Below are 14,667 nucleotides of genomic sequence, written 5' to 3' on the forward strand. Positions count from 1 at the left end.
AAAAATTGTGCTGTTTTCTATGCCTGTAAAGATCTTTATACTGCTCTTTACCTCCTTCAAGCTTCTGCTCAAATAGCACTCTTGCTGTGATGCCTACTGTGATCATGCCATGTAAAGTTCCAAATCTCCCATATTTCCATACCACCTTTCATACCAGAGATATGATTCCATAACATTTATTACCTTCTGACTTTCCATACAATTAAGACTTTTTTTCTGTCTTCCCAACTGTAACATAAGCCATAGGAAAGCCGGAAACTTTGTTTTGTTCAGTGTTGTATACCTAGTACCTAGAAGGATACCTAGAATGGTGTATTATCAGAAAATATTTGTTGAAAGAATTAATTATTAAACAAGTGAAGATCAAATTAAAATCTTAATTTAAAAATAATATTTAAAATAAGTATTATTTCTGATTGGGATTGATTTTAATACTATAAGTGACTTGATTTATCTTTGTCTTCCTGGCAATTAATAAACCGTTAATAAATACTTACTGAATGAATGAATGGTAAATTCTGTATTATACACTTAAAGGAAGGCCACATGTTAATGTGATGGTTTAGTTGACAAATCTAGTAGAATCCCAACTTATTGGTAATTTAATTTCTAGAGTATTTGCCATTAATAATTTTGTAATCATTGTTAATAATTTTGATTGAAATGGTCTTTCATCATTGAATGTTCATTTTAAAAGTACTACAGCTGGTGTAGTATAATAAAAAAATTATATTACAGTCAGAAGACCTATATTCAGGTCTCAGTTTTGCCATTTCCTAGACCGCTGACCATAGGAAAATTTCTTAAGTTTTCTGTCAATTGTCTTATTCTTGAGATGAGGACAGTAACTGTAAGTTCTACAAGTCCTTTCCAAGTCTAATGTTCTGGGAATCTATTGCAATAAATCACTTATCCAAAGGCGGAGCTGTAAAAGATGATATTTTACAGCTAGGCAAGGTTACTACCATAATAATAAATGTCCATATTGATAATTTCAGGGCATTCTGAGGTCCCAAATTTCCTCCTGGCACATCCTAAATGTTTTTATGTCAACTTTTAATCCATCCTTTTCAAGGAATTAAAAAAGCACACATACTTGGGAAGTTGTAAGGAAGAGACTGTAGAAGTTTTTCCCTTCCTTCCTTCCTTCCTGAATTGTAATCCTGCAAGTGCACACCTCCCTGACAAGGTTGCAGCAATATAACTTTATTGACCTTTTGAAAAAAATTATCTATACTGGCCTTTTTTGCAACTATATAACATTCTATCCTATCAGCAGTATTGTTATGACTTAGTTATCCTTTTATCTTATCTACTTACCTCTACAAAATATGTAATTTGGGAGATTTTCTTGTCATCTAAAATACCTACTGACCATCACCTTCTCTGCTGGACTCTGTCTTTATCTCCAAATGTTTGCTGTGTCATTTACACTCTTGTAGGATGATTCTTAGATTACACCAGGACCTTGACAGTTCTCCAGGCAAGGAACAAGGGAAAGGGCTCCCCACATCCTGCGGCACCATAACAAATCTCCAATTTCTATATATATAATCATACTTATGATTTCCAACTTTTTATTTTGCCAAGGAAAATTTGTTTAAAGCAACAACCTTTTCTAACCATCATTTCATAAAAGATATTGCAATAGGAAACTGTAAGAAAGGCTTAAAATCAGGTGCCTAGGTGGCTCCGTTGGTTAAGCAGCTGTCTTTGGCTCAAGTCATGATCCTGGAGTCTTAGGATCAAGTCCTACATTGGGCTCCCAGTTCTGTGGGGAGTCTGCTTCTCCCTCTGACCTTCTCCCAAACCATGTTCTCTCTCACTCTCTCTCAAATAAATAAATAAATAAATAAAATCTTCAAAAAAAGAAAGGCCTAAAATCAGAATAAAGAATAATGTTTTTATAAATATAGTTTTCTAAATAGCTCTGTATATTGACTTTACTTTTCTAGGTTTTTCTCTCCAAGAAATCACTAAGTGATCACAGTCTGCTCACAGTTGTCTGGGAGTCTATGCTCTAGGACACTCCCTGGGTCTTTCAACCTAACACCCCAGGGATGTGTGAATCATTTCAAGCTCGTGTGTGGATGACACTTAAATTTCCCACAGACTGAGGAAGGAAATCATCAAAGGGACAGAACTCAAAGTGGCCATTGAAGAATTCAGGATACATGAAAAGAGGTCTCTGAGGGGAAATGTAGGTAGCATTGTGTTATTTTGTAAGCTGATCCTCTAGATATCTGATGTCGTTGAAAGCAGCAACACCAATTCCATAAATATGCAGCCTGACTATAGTTTCTCTATTTCATTTTCTCCTTTCCTCCACTGATGCTTCTTTGCTCCCCTCCGTTTCCATATTCTTTGAATGAGAACATTGGAAGAGAAGAGATGGAGAAATAGAGCACAGTGACATCAGAAAGTACTTATCCAAACCAAGGCATAGCACACGTGGCTGCTGGACACATACTCACTGTTGGTGAGTTGTACTCTGTTTTGATTCTTCATCGAATCTGGAGGGATGAATAAATGCATGCCTGAATAAAGGAATATGAATTTATTCAGGCATGAATATGAATAAATATTCATATTCATGAATATCAATGAATATATGAATGAATGAAATTTACCAATCTATATAAATGCAGTATAGCATATAGGAATAAATGATTGATCTGGAGGAGTGAGTAGGGTTTTTAGTAACGATAAAGAGGTAGAAATGGGGAAATCAATATTGGAGGGATGGCTGGTTTAGAAAGAGGAGAAGAAAACATTACAAATACAATCAGGTAGTAAAGGATAATTGTTTGGGGGAATTCTATCACTCTCTGATATAGGATAAGTAAAAACAAATTTAAACTCCACTTTCATTCAACTTGGTAACTCATTAAGATACAAATTCTGACCTGGGTGGCTCATTCAGTTGAGCGTCTGCCTTTGGCTTGGGTCGTGATCCCAGGGTACTGGGATGGAGCCCCACATTGGGCTCCCATTCAGTGGGGAGCCTGCTTCTCCTTCTCCCTCTGCCTGCTGATCCTGCTATTTGTGTGCTTGTTCTTTCTCTGTCAAATAAATAAAAATCTTAGAAAAAAAAAGATACAAATTCTGAATCTGAAGGTAGAGAATCAGAGCCAAGGTTCTACATGTCTGAGATGACTGTGCTAGTCCACAAACCACAGTATACGGAGAAAGGTCTTAGAAGGCAGCAGGCACTGGGATCATAGCCAGATAACTTCTCTCATTTGACTGGGATGACAGTAGATCTCAAATCGCCAGGCTCCAGAAGATTCTCATCCTGAGTGACGCAGAGCTCAAAAACTGCAGACTTAGCATTGATATCCAGCTCTTGTAGAGACTTTTGCCTCCTCTTTGCTTTTATTTTATTCAACTATGTTTTTTATTTTTTTCTTCTACCACCAGAACTCTTTTGGTGGTTCCTCTTGTACATACCTCTTGCCTCCTAAAAGCAGATAATCTACAAATCTCAGTTTGGGGATACTTGATAAACATGTCCTGTTTATGACCTTAGTTAAACCTGCTACCCATTTGACTTTCAGACTTGTGGGTGTGGGTGTGTAATAAAAGAGAAAGAGCACTCAGAGTGGTTTAAACAAAAAGGAGATCTACTATTTTGCAAAAAGGAGCAATGCTATCTTCAAGCAAGGCTTAATCCAGCTCAACTATAACAAATTTTCTTCCTCCTGTCTTTTGAGGTGCTGTCTTGATCCTCAGACTTGAGTTAGTTATCTCTGGAATTTCTGGGTTCTTCCTTATGTTAGGAAAAGGATTACCACATTTTGCAGACTTCACTTTCTATGAAAGAAAGAGAATTTCCCATTCTCCATAGTCCCATTAAACATCTCTTCACATCTCACTGACTCTAATTTGCCCAACACTATACTAATCATGGAGGCGGTACAAATTTAGCTTACACAATTTGGGTGAAGTTAATTCCACCCAAACCTCATAGCTGAGAAAAGGAAAGGGTAGTTTGGGCAGCAGAAAGGGGGAATGACTATCAAGGAGCAAAAGCACAAACATTCCCTACATTCAGTTCTAGATCTCTGTCTCAGTCAATTTTATCTTATTGCCTAACATTGCCAACACCTCCAGATAAGATTCTCTTCAAAAAGCACCGCTCATCTCAAGTCTCTTCTCCTTGCCATTCACTTTAATAATTATTAGAACCCACCCATCTTTTGGATGTTCCCTCACAACTGATTTTTGAATGTGGTTTTTTAATCACATTGTCGCCTATCTCATGTTCACTTGTGGGAGCAGTTGAAATGAAATGTTTTAGAAAAAGGATGCTTACAAATAAATTCAGAGGAGAATCTGGCAGAGAATCCCTGACTTTATAAGAAACACTTCCAGGAGAAAAATGTAATGGAATGTGTAAATGTGAATGTCCTTAAAATAAGGAGCAGGAGAAAAGAAAGTGTTCCAACTGGGGAAGGGAGCCGAGGGCCAAAAGTTCAGCCTTTTCCCTGACTCTGAGAAAACCAGCCTAACCAACACTCATTCTTTTCAAATGTGATTGAAAAAAGAAGGCGTTTGCTATTTCTCTTTTGACAATGGGAAATTCAGAATTTTCCAGCATTTTCAGTGAACCCCTGATTCTGGGTCTATGAAATAATAGGTGATAGTTTAGAAAAATAAAAGCAGCCATTGCCAGTTAAACCAATTGTATCACAAAATCACAGAATCACAGAAAGGAAAGGGACAGTAAAAAGGTATCTGGTTCCTTTCATTGATATGTCAACTTTCTAAATCAGACAAGAAACCAGGTTTTCAATGGCTCCATCAAGCTTTCACATTCTTCTTTTGATGTAAATTTTTATTGTGCCACCACATGCAGCATCGTACACCTATACGTGCATTTAGTTGACCCTGGATTCCAAAAAGCCTTAATTTTGGAAGAGAGCAATAATTGTCTCTCAGACCTATGGCTGCAGAAGAGCTACCCAAGAGAGGTTCTTTGTGAAACAACTGTAGTCCTAACCCTACACCTGATTCTTTTCATTGCTATAATATCATATTAAGTTAGCCTGTGCTTAATGCAAACATGATATCCCTGAGAGAAATCTAAAATACCCAGCAGGATTATTACCTAACAATAAGGACAAACAGGAAAACAGATGGAGGTCATTTGGATATGTTTCAAATCCCTGGCCATTTGAATCTAGCAAACAAATGTAAGCAACTATAAAAATAACAACAAAAGACACCAGTATCTTTTCAGTGGTATCTGAACATCTAACTTTAGGAAGGGAATTCTTAGGAGTTATTTCTGATGAATTTAGTAATCACATAACGATAATGTTACTTGGTAATCAGTTAACATCTTTCTTTAATGCTACTCAGCTATAATTTATTAAACTCGATACATTTTATAAATTTTGACTTTATAAATATCAGATAAAGGATAAATAATATTTTTACAAAAAATATATACTTATTTCTTCATTTATGCTGTAGTCATTCATATCACTCTTTATATGCTTTATTTCATAAAACGAAGAGCAGTTATAACAGAGTATAGTATTTCCTCAATATCTACCTTTAAATATGAGACATTTAAAAGTACTTTTCAAATAAAAGGATTTCTATTGCTCAAGGGACTATGGAGAAAGAACATTCCATTCATTGTTGAGTACATACAACAGTTCAACTTTTAGAGAAGACAATTTAATTATATTTAAAATTTTTACCTAGAAATCCCACTGCCAGAATTTTACCCTATAGATACAGAAATTGTATCAAAATATATGTATAAAGATTTCATTTCAGCATTTTTGTAAGTGCAAAAATCAGCGGCAACAACAAAACAACAAATTCAATAGCTTCTCATCTACAGGGACTGGTTAAATAAGTTTCCGGATATGTACCAAGAAAAACAGCTACCATAGAAAATAAAAGTGAATTCTGATACTTAACACTTTGATACTTAAAGTACATGTTTGTGTAAATTTCAAGATGCAAAATACCGTGTATTATGTGATCTCTTTCCTGAAAAACAACAACAGAAAGAAGATACAAGTAGACATACCTGAATTTTCTTTTTTTTTCTACTTCAAAAAATAATTGGAAAAATGCAGAAAAAAATTTAATCATTATCTTTGAGAAGTGAAATGAAGAAAAATGAAGGAGGGAAGTATTTATTTAGTCCTATAACTTTTCATACTGCTTGGTTTTCTATCCTTGTATATGTACAGTTTATACTGTTGTTTTTAATTGTTATTCATCTTGTTAGTGCTTAAAATTAGAGGCTATAAGTGTTTTCCTTTTTAGACTATTATGTGTTTGTTTGTTTGTTTGTTTGTTTTAAGTCACAACTCATACACTCATGTTTTATTCCCCACACAAATAAAATAGGAAGTCCGGCTACTGAAGACAATGAATATGGAGACTTCTGAGGGAGAAAGATGGTATGCAACATGTTTCAAAAGTGTTTAACTGCAGAACCACTTAAAAAATAATATCCACAGGGCACCTGGGTAGCTCAGTGGGTTAAGCCACTGTCTTCAGCTCAGGTCATGATCTCAGGGTCCTGGGATTGAGCCCCACATGGGGCTCTCTGCTCAGCAGGGAGCCTGCTTCCCTCTCTCTCTGCCTGCCTTTCTGCCTACTTGTGATCTCTGTCTGTCAAATAAATAAATAAATAAATAAAATCTTTTAAAAACCCTAATATCCACAGAATCAGGTTGAAAAACTGACTTCACCAATCAATAAAATATCCATTGAATGGATTCCTTTTTATTGTTAAATTAGAAGAAGATTATAAAATGTAGTTGACTTAAGTCTTACGAGTTCTTTTACAAGTTCTTTTATTCTTTTTAAAAGTTTGTTTATTTATTTATTTATTTTTAGTAATCTCTACACCCACCTTGGGGCTCTAATTCATGACTCCAAGATCAAGAGACGCATGCTCTTTTTTTTCTTTAACTTAATTTTTTTTCAGTGTTCCAAAATTCATTGGTTATGCTCTTGATCTAAATTTACATCGAAAAGGAAAGCCTGTACCACAGAGAGCTATTAACAGAGGCTCCCTTTAACCTAAGAGACCTGCTTGCACTATAGGGCACCCTTTGTTTTTTCAAAACAAGTCCTTTCACCTTGCTAATGGCTTCCTCCCTTTCATATCCTCAGATTCTGCCCCCTACTTAGCTCCTATAAACTTCATGTTGCCTCATTGTCTTTGGAATTTCATGTCTGTGTAGATTTCTCATACATACATTATTAAATTTGATTTTCTCCTGTTAATCTGTCTCATGCCATTTTTGTTCTAAGTCCAGGTAGAAGGACTTTGAAGGGGAGATGCAGGTCTTTCTCCCTGACAGTTGGCATAGCCAACAGGACACTTTAATTTGCTGGACGCTGCCCTTCCAGGATCTGCTGCGACTGAGAGATCCTTGGGATCCCTGACAAGCAGCCAACAGAAAGTGAGATTTATTACCAGATCAGACTCCCAGAATCTCTACCAGTGGAGGCCTATAGAGCAAGAGTGGTGACAGAAAATATTTGTGGAACTAGTTCCTTGGGCCTAGCAGCCCTTTGGTTACATTTAGTAGAGTACTGTTTGGATACTGATCCGTTTTCTCCCAGAGACAGTCTTTGTTTTCTTTTATCAGTGTTGATAGGCACATGAGGTAAATGCTGTTGCTAAGGGACATCTCAGAAGTCAAAGTCACAAAACTGGTAGGCACAGATTGAACACTTAAAAGCTATTACAGTGCTTGCCACCTCAACAAGACCTGTAATGGATAAGTTGGTCACAGAACAGGTTAGATCGACACTCAGTTACCTGCCAACCTCAAGAACATTTCCGTGCAATGAGGTACACTGTAAACCAACACGTGGTCTTCAACCCCACAGCATATCCCTCTCAGGTATTAGTGTGACTCCAACTAACCCAGGGCTTACCCAAGGCTAGTGATGTACATATATTTCCCTGTTGTCTTGTTCTATGTCCTAAGAGCTTGGCTCTGTGACCAGTGAAAGCATTCTCTTTGGTCTTTGGTCTCCCCAGTTCAGAGGATGTACTCACTGGGGTTGTTCACCTTGGTGGCCAAACAGACTGGGGATCTGATTCTAACTCACTTTCTATCTCTCTGTCTTTCTCTCTCTCTGTCCCTGCTCTCAGGGATGTTTGGCATGAGAAGTTCGAGCCCATAGGAACCTTTGTTGTCTCAATCTCTGTTGCTTGTTAGTGCTGGAAAGTCCCATTCCAGTATTGCCAACCTGCTGTCACAGGTTGGGGGTCTGTGAATGAAGGTATCTCACAATTTTTATGAGAGACTTGAGACACTGTTTTCACCGCACCATCCTTACTGCCTGTGGGTGAAGATCTTCCCTTTGTTAGGCTTGTTTTGGGAATAAACTTCTGTGTCATGCGGCGGTATCACCTGGGCCCTCTCTGGGCACATCTTGCACCTTTGGTTAGGCCCGTGAGGCGTGTTGGGTTGAGTCGCTATTAGATCCTACTTGTCAATGGCCAGATGCAGGATCCTGTAAATTGGCTATATTTAAAAGAAAAATATTCTATACAGAAACTTCTCAACTATCTCATTGACAGTGATCTTACTGACAATAATTGACAATTAAGGGACTCCCTTGACAAAATGAAATTGAAGAAATAGACTTAAGATTTAGAAATAAAATGGCCATATCCAGTGTAAATTTCCCTTAATATCTAGCCTCATCTGCCTATTTTTAATTTACCTTTCCCTGTAAGATATATAGGGAGCACTCAGGCCTAATCTCCAGGTTCAAAGTGTTTAAGTTGCTCATGCAAATGGTAAAGCCAGGAAATAAATTTAACAAAAGTCCCTGAGAATGGCAATAAGGCTTGCTTTGCTTCTGCCTTCCAGAGACTGATAATCCAACTTTGCCAGCAATAGGCATCCCTATGCAGTGTCCCTTACAGGTGTATCTTAGATGCCCCCTACAAAAGAATTCCTGTCTCTTAGAGAGCACCAAAACTTTTAAATTATAAAGTCCTTTTACTTACACATTGCGAAGATCCTACCAAATTTAGAGATTAAAAACATTAATGACTATTTATAAACCACCTTCATCGGAAACAGAACCAAAAATTTCTCCTAGGCCCTCCTGCAAATGATGTGAAAGGCCGATATTGAGGGACTAGTAGAAGCTAACTTTGAATTATGCACCCAGAAAGAAAAGACTTTTGTTAAAAATGCTTTCTACATATGGACATTGGCGAGGGTATGTGCTATGGTGAGTGCTGTGAAATGTGTAAGCCTGAAGATTCACAGACCTGTACCCCTGGGGCTAATAATACATTGTATGTTAATAAAAATAATTAATAAAAAAAGTTTTACTAAAAATAAATAAATAAATGAAATGCTTTCTACAGATTTTACAAAGCTAAAAAAAATCTTTGATTCCAATTTTAGTTAAAAATCTCCCCAATATAAAAAAGCAAATACAATGAAAAAGGCAGGCCAGCCACTTGATATTCAGGCTGTCACTTAGTTCTTTGAGGAATTAAAAACAACTCTTCATCTTACAAATCTATACAAAACCAGAAATGCAACTCTAGGAACAAGTCAGAGCTCAGGTATCTTTGCCAAACCCCAGACCTCACCTATTCCTCTTAAAATGTTTGTGGGTATTATCAAGCTTTAAGATCAAGCTCTTAAAACAAGTGTCCTGTACTTAAGAAAAAAGAGGTAAATTTTAAACCACAATTACCCTGAAACTCTGGAAACAAACAAACAAAAAAAAATTCATTCTTTCTGTCCCTTGAAATTGTAAACCGTATGTCTAAAAGGTAAACACGGCCCACAATTGTCCCAAACCCAGGAAATCAAGGGGGAAATGATTGTTTGTTTGTCTTCAGCTTTTTTTTTTTAAGATTTTATTTATTTATTTGACAGACAGAGATCACAAGTAGGCAGAGAGGCAGGCAGAGAAAGAGAGGAGGAAGCAGGCTCCCTGCTGAGCAGAGAGCCTGATGTGGGGCTCAATCCCCGGACCTGGGATCATGACCTGAGCCGAAGGCAGAGAGGCTTTAAAACCCACTGAGCCACCCAGGTGCCCCTGTTTGTTTGTTTTTAAATACAAACTGCTGAAATGACTTTTGTATCCAAACTCTTGCACCTTTCATAATAGAACAGGCACCAAATCTCCACTTTGGAGAAAATGTGACTACTTTCTGTGCCTTTGTGATGTAAATTTTCAACCCCCATCTTCTCAAGGACATAAAAATGAAGGAGAACTTTAGGGGAAAGTTTTTCACAAAAGGAGAAAAAAGGAGAGGGATGTATTTGGAAATTGGGCCACTAAGGCCCTTTCCACAAATAAAACAAAAGTTGGACTACTGTTTCCATCTCATCTGTGTTTGTTTCCATGTATCTTGCCTCTGTATATGTCTATATATGCTGTAATGTGAGACATTTTGCCTACCTCTGGATGGGATTGCTAAAATTCATTTGCAAAAGACCTCCTCATATTCAGTTGGTTTGAAGGCAAGCACTTTTTGGCGGGGGCAATTCCCAAACCTTGAAAGATAGAAACAACCAAAATGTTTTTTCACATTTGTATGATCTGGGACAATATTCAGTACTATAGCTAATTTAAAGTTTAGTTTCATTAAAATAAAATTGTTTTTAGACATTTAATACATTAAATGTAAGACTTTTATTTTACCTGTGTTTAATGAACCTTGAATGGGTTCTTATTGTCTCTGTTGCAAACTTGACAAAAAGAAAAATTAGGATGATGGTTGACTTTGCCTAATGCCTCATGAAGTTTTGTGGATAATCTAAACATGATTGTTAAGAATAAGAAGATGAAATAGATGTAAAGAAGATTAAAAGGTTTATGGGTAAACTATTGGGTGGCCCCAAAATATTTGGTAACCTGATTTTGGAGTTTCCTGATTTAGACGAGAAGTTCAGTTTGTTTAATATCTAGATCATTTCCAGATAAAATAAAATAATGAAACACTAAATACTAAATATACATTTGTCTACTTTTGTCTTATTGCAAGAAGCTAAAAATAAGTATGGATCTGTTAGTAAACTTGATTTGTGTTTTAATAAAAATTGTACACTGAAAAAAAAAACGTGGTTTTCAAGGTGCCTGGTGCCTCAGTTGGTTAAGTATCTGCCTTCAGCTCAGGTCATGATCCGGAAGACCTGGGATCCAGACCCCTGTTGGGGTGCCTGCTTGGTGAGTTGCCGGCTTCCTCCACTCCCTCTGCGAGTCCCCCTGCTTGTGCTCTGTCTCATCTCTCTCTCACTCTTAAATAAATAAATGAAATATTAAAAAAGAAAAAAAAGAGAGAGAGAGAGAGGAAGAAGAAGAAAAAGAAAAAGAGAGATTCCTGGGAGGTTCAGTTGGTTAAGTGTCTGCCTTCAGCTCCGGTCATGGTCCCGGGGTCCTGGGATTGAGTCCTGCATTGGGCTCCTTGATCAGCGGGGAGCCTGCTTCTCCCTCTGCTTGTCACTCCTCCTGGTCTTGCTCTCTTTCTTCCTCTGACAAATAAATAGTCTTTTAAAAAAATAAAAAAGCTAAAAACCCATTTCTAGGAACTATAAAATATATTCATAAATTTGCTAATCTAAAAACATTCTGGTATAGAAAACTGTTCACAACTGCTTATTACTTAGTTTTCACAAGAAGTTAAGGTTTCCAAGAGTTAAGAATTCTAATGAATGTATGTAGTTAAGACTACTAGAAATAAGGGAAACAACTCTGTGTGCAAGAAAACTAAGATCTGAATTTTTGAAGGAAAAAAAAATGAAGAATGGAAATACATTTTTGTTGAGAGGAAAGAAAAGGACAAAATACACTTTTGTCCTGAAATGAAACGGATTAAAGAAGGAAAACTTAGGACAATGTATTATAAAAAATGTAAACTTGTAGAAGGTCTATGGAGAGGGAATCTGTAAAAGGGAATTTTGTGTATGGTCAATAATGACTAAGACTGGAATAAATTTAAGTAACTAAGCTTTAATATCAGAAATACACTAATACAAAGTTAAAATGTTTGTTCTCTTTTTGTTAAAAAAATCATAGTTTTCCTAAACTATTAATCTCCTATTAATAAGATATTGTCAGTGTTTTTATCTTTAAAGTTATCTTCCTAGAATGCAAAGATTCTGTGGTTTACCAAAATAATTTATGTTTATCAGGTTTTTTATTTACTTAAATTCTATTTCTAAGAAGCTAAATTTTGCTCACAGGTATGTAACCTTACATATTTGTCTTTGATATTTTTTATCAAATTTTTATCAAATTTTTAAATTATCTTCAGTTAAGTGGATAATTAAATATTGTTTCATAATGATCTATGATCCCACTTAATCAAATATTCAAACCTTTTGACATTTTCTGACATACTTCCTAAAGTCAAATTCTAAAATGAAATCCTTTGACTACAATCTGAGATGTTCCAGCTCTCTGGAACATTTCAAAGATTTTGAAATCAAACTAAATAGACATATTTGGTATGTTAAATTGAAAGGAAAGCATTGTCAAATAAGTGATCCTAAACATTGTTAGATTATATTTTTGTAGATTGTAATTAAAATAAGTGTTCTAGGGGCACCTGGGTGGTTCAGCAGGTTAAATAAAGCCTCTGCTTTTGGCTCAGGTCATGATCCCAGGGTCCTGGACAGAGCTCTCTGCTCAGCGGGGAGCCTGCTTCCCTCCCTCCCCCGCCTCTCTGCCTACTTGTGATCTCTGTCAAATAAATAAATAAAATCTTTAAAAAAAAATTAGTGTTCTAAAAATTGTATAAAACCCCTAGAAATCTGATGTCAAAGTATGTTATTACCTTACGGTGTTGTATGTCACAGAAATAACCAAATATCCATTGCATCATAACGAAATCTAATCAGATCTTTAACCATGGCCATTCTTAAGTTACTGTTTTACACTGACGTTGTTGTAAGTCTGTTTCCTTTTCAGTGAGGCTCATAAAAAGAACTCTTCAGTACAGGTTTCTGATGACCTTAAGACCATAAAACTGAATTAGAAAAGAACTTCCAAAACTAGTGGAAAAACTGGATTGTAATGAAACAAAAATTAGTAACATGGACTGAAATAACCGGAAGATAATTTTTATGAGTTTTTGTTTCAAATGTTGTCAACTTTTATAATTTTTATTCTTTATTTTTAAGAGAGAGTGTGTGTGTGTGAGCAGAGGGAGGAGCAAAGGGAGAGGGAGACGGTGAGAGAAAATCTTAAGCAGGTAATCTCATGACCCTGAAATCATGACCTGAGACAAAATCAAGAGTCAGGCACTTACGTGACTGAGCCACCCAGGTGCCCTGCCAACTTTTTTAAATGTTCTGTTTTTCCAGATCTAAGGAAATCTTTACTCTTAAGCTGACCCATAGCAGTTTGACAATTTATACTACTATAAGTAGAATTGAAAAATTTATCTTTTCTTCCCACTGAACCCTCCAGAAATAAAAAACTCAGAGACTATTCTGATATTTTATGGCAATATATTAATTTGCATAAGTTCAATCAGAATCTGTTCTCCTTGTAAGAAAACACCAGTGGAAACATTGGTTATATTATCAAAGCTTTGACTGCAGTGTCATATTTGATACACGCATAGACTCAGATATGTCCAGAAAGATCGAATGAATTAAGGTTCACTTTAGGGAGCCAACAGAGCCCCTTGGGGATGTTGGCTTGGAACCTTGCTTATAGAATTTCCAGCAGATTTGTTGCCAGAGGAGACCTTGGGCCCTGTGGCCTTGAATCCTCAACCCAGCCCATCCCAAAGATGTCGTTGAAAACTCTTGGTCTCATCACAAGAAAAAATGTAAGTACAGACACAGCACAGTGGATGAGCAGTACAAGCATTTATTAAAGCAAAAGAACGCTCTGGAGGTATGAGAGCAGGCAAGCTCAAGAGAGAAAGAGCTGCATACACCAGAGTTTGAGTTTCTCTTTTACTGATGGTTGTTAACAAGGGGTGGAATTTTCATTACTTGGAGAAGGGATTTCTTGGAAGCAGGGTTTCACACTTTTTCTTCCTTATTTAGTCAAGGTTTTCTGTCATGGCACGCGCCATCTTGGGGCAGTCTGGTTTGGTCCAACTTTGTTTAAGAGTGCAGCTGGGACAGGCCTCTAACTTTCCCCATAGTTGACCACGACTTCCTCTTCGCTGGCCTCCAGCCTCCTGTTAGAACCTAACTAGACTCCTCATATGTAAGATAATAAATTTTATTTCCTACTGTTAAACTGTCTCATGTTAATTTGATTCTAAGTCAAGCTATAAGGATCTTAAAGGGGAGAAGAAGGTCTTCCTCCCTGAAAAGATCCTGATAATAAATATTTTAGGTTTTGTGAGCCATATGGTATTTGTTGCAACTACTCAGGTCTGCAGATATAGAGCGAAGCAGCCACTGAATTCAGTGGTGGTCTGAATTGGGCATATGTACCATAGATTTCAGATCCCTGGTTAACATTATTTTTCATCTGCATTATTATTATTTTAATAATTTCCTTTTTTACTTTTCAAGTTTATCTCTACACCCACTGTGGGGCTCACACTCACTACCCCAAGATCAAGAGGCACATACTTTTCCGACTGAGCCAACCAGGTGCCCCGTTCACATATATTATTTAAACTAAGAATCAAATAGCTCTATAAAGGATGTGGTAAGCTGTGTTTGG

Source organism: Mustela putorius, unplaced genomic scaffold (genome assembly GCF_011764305.1).
Source record: "Mustela putorius furo isolate JIRA1106 unplaced genomic scaffold, ASM1176430v1.1 tig00000407_pilon_pilon_pilon, whole genome shotgun sequence".
NCBI classification, from domain to species: Eukaryota; Metazoa; Chordata; class Mammalia; order Carnivora; family Mustelidae; genus Mustela; species Mustela putorius.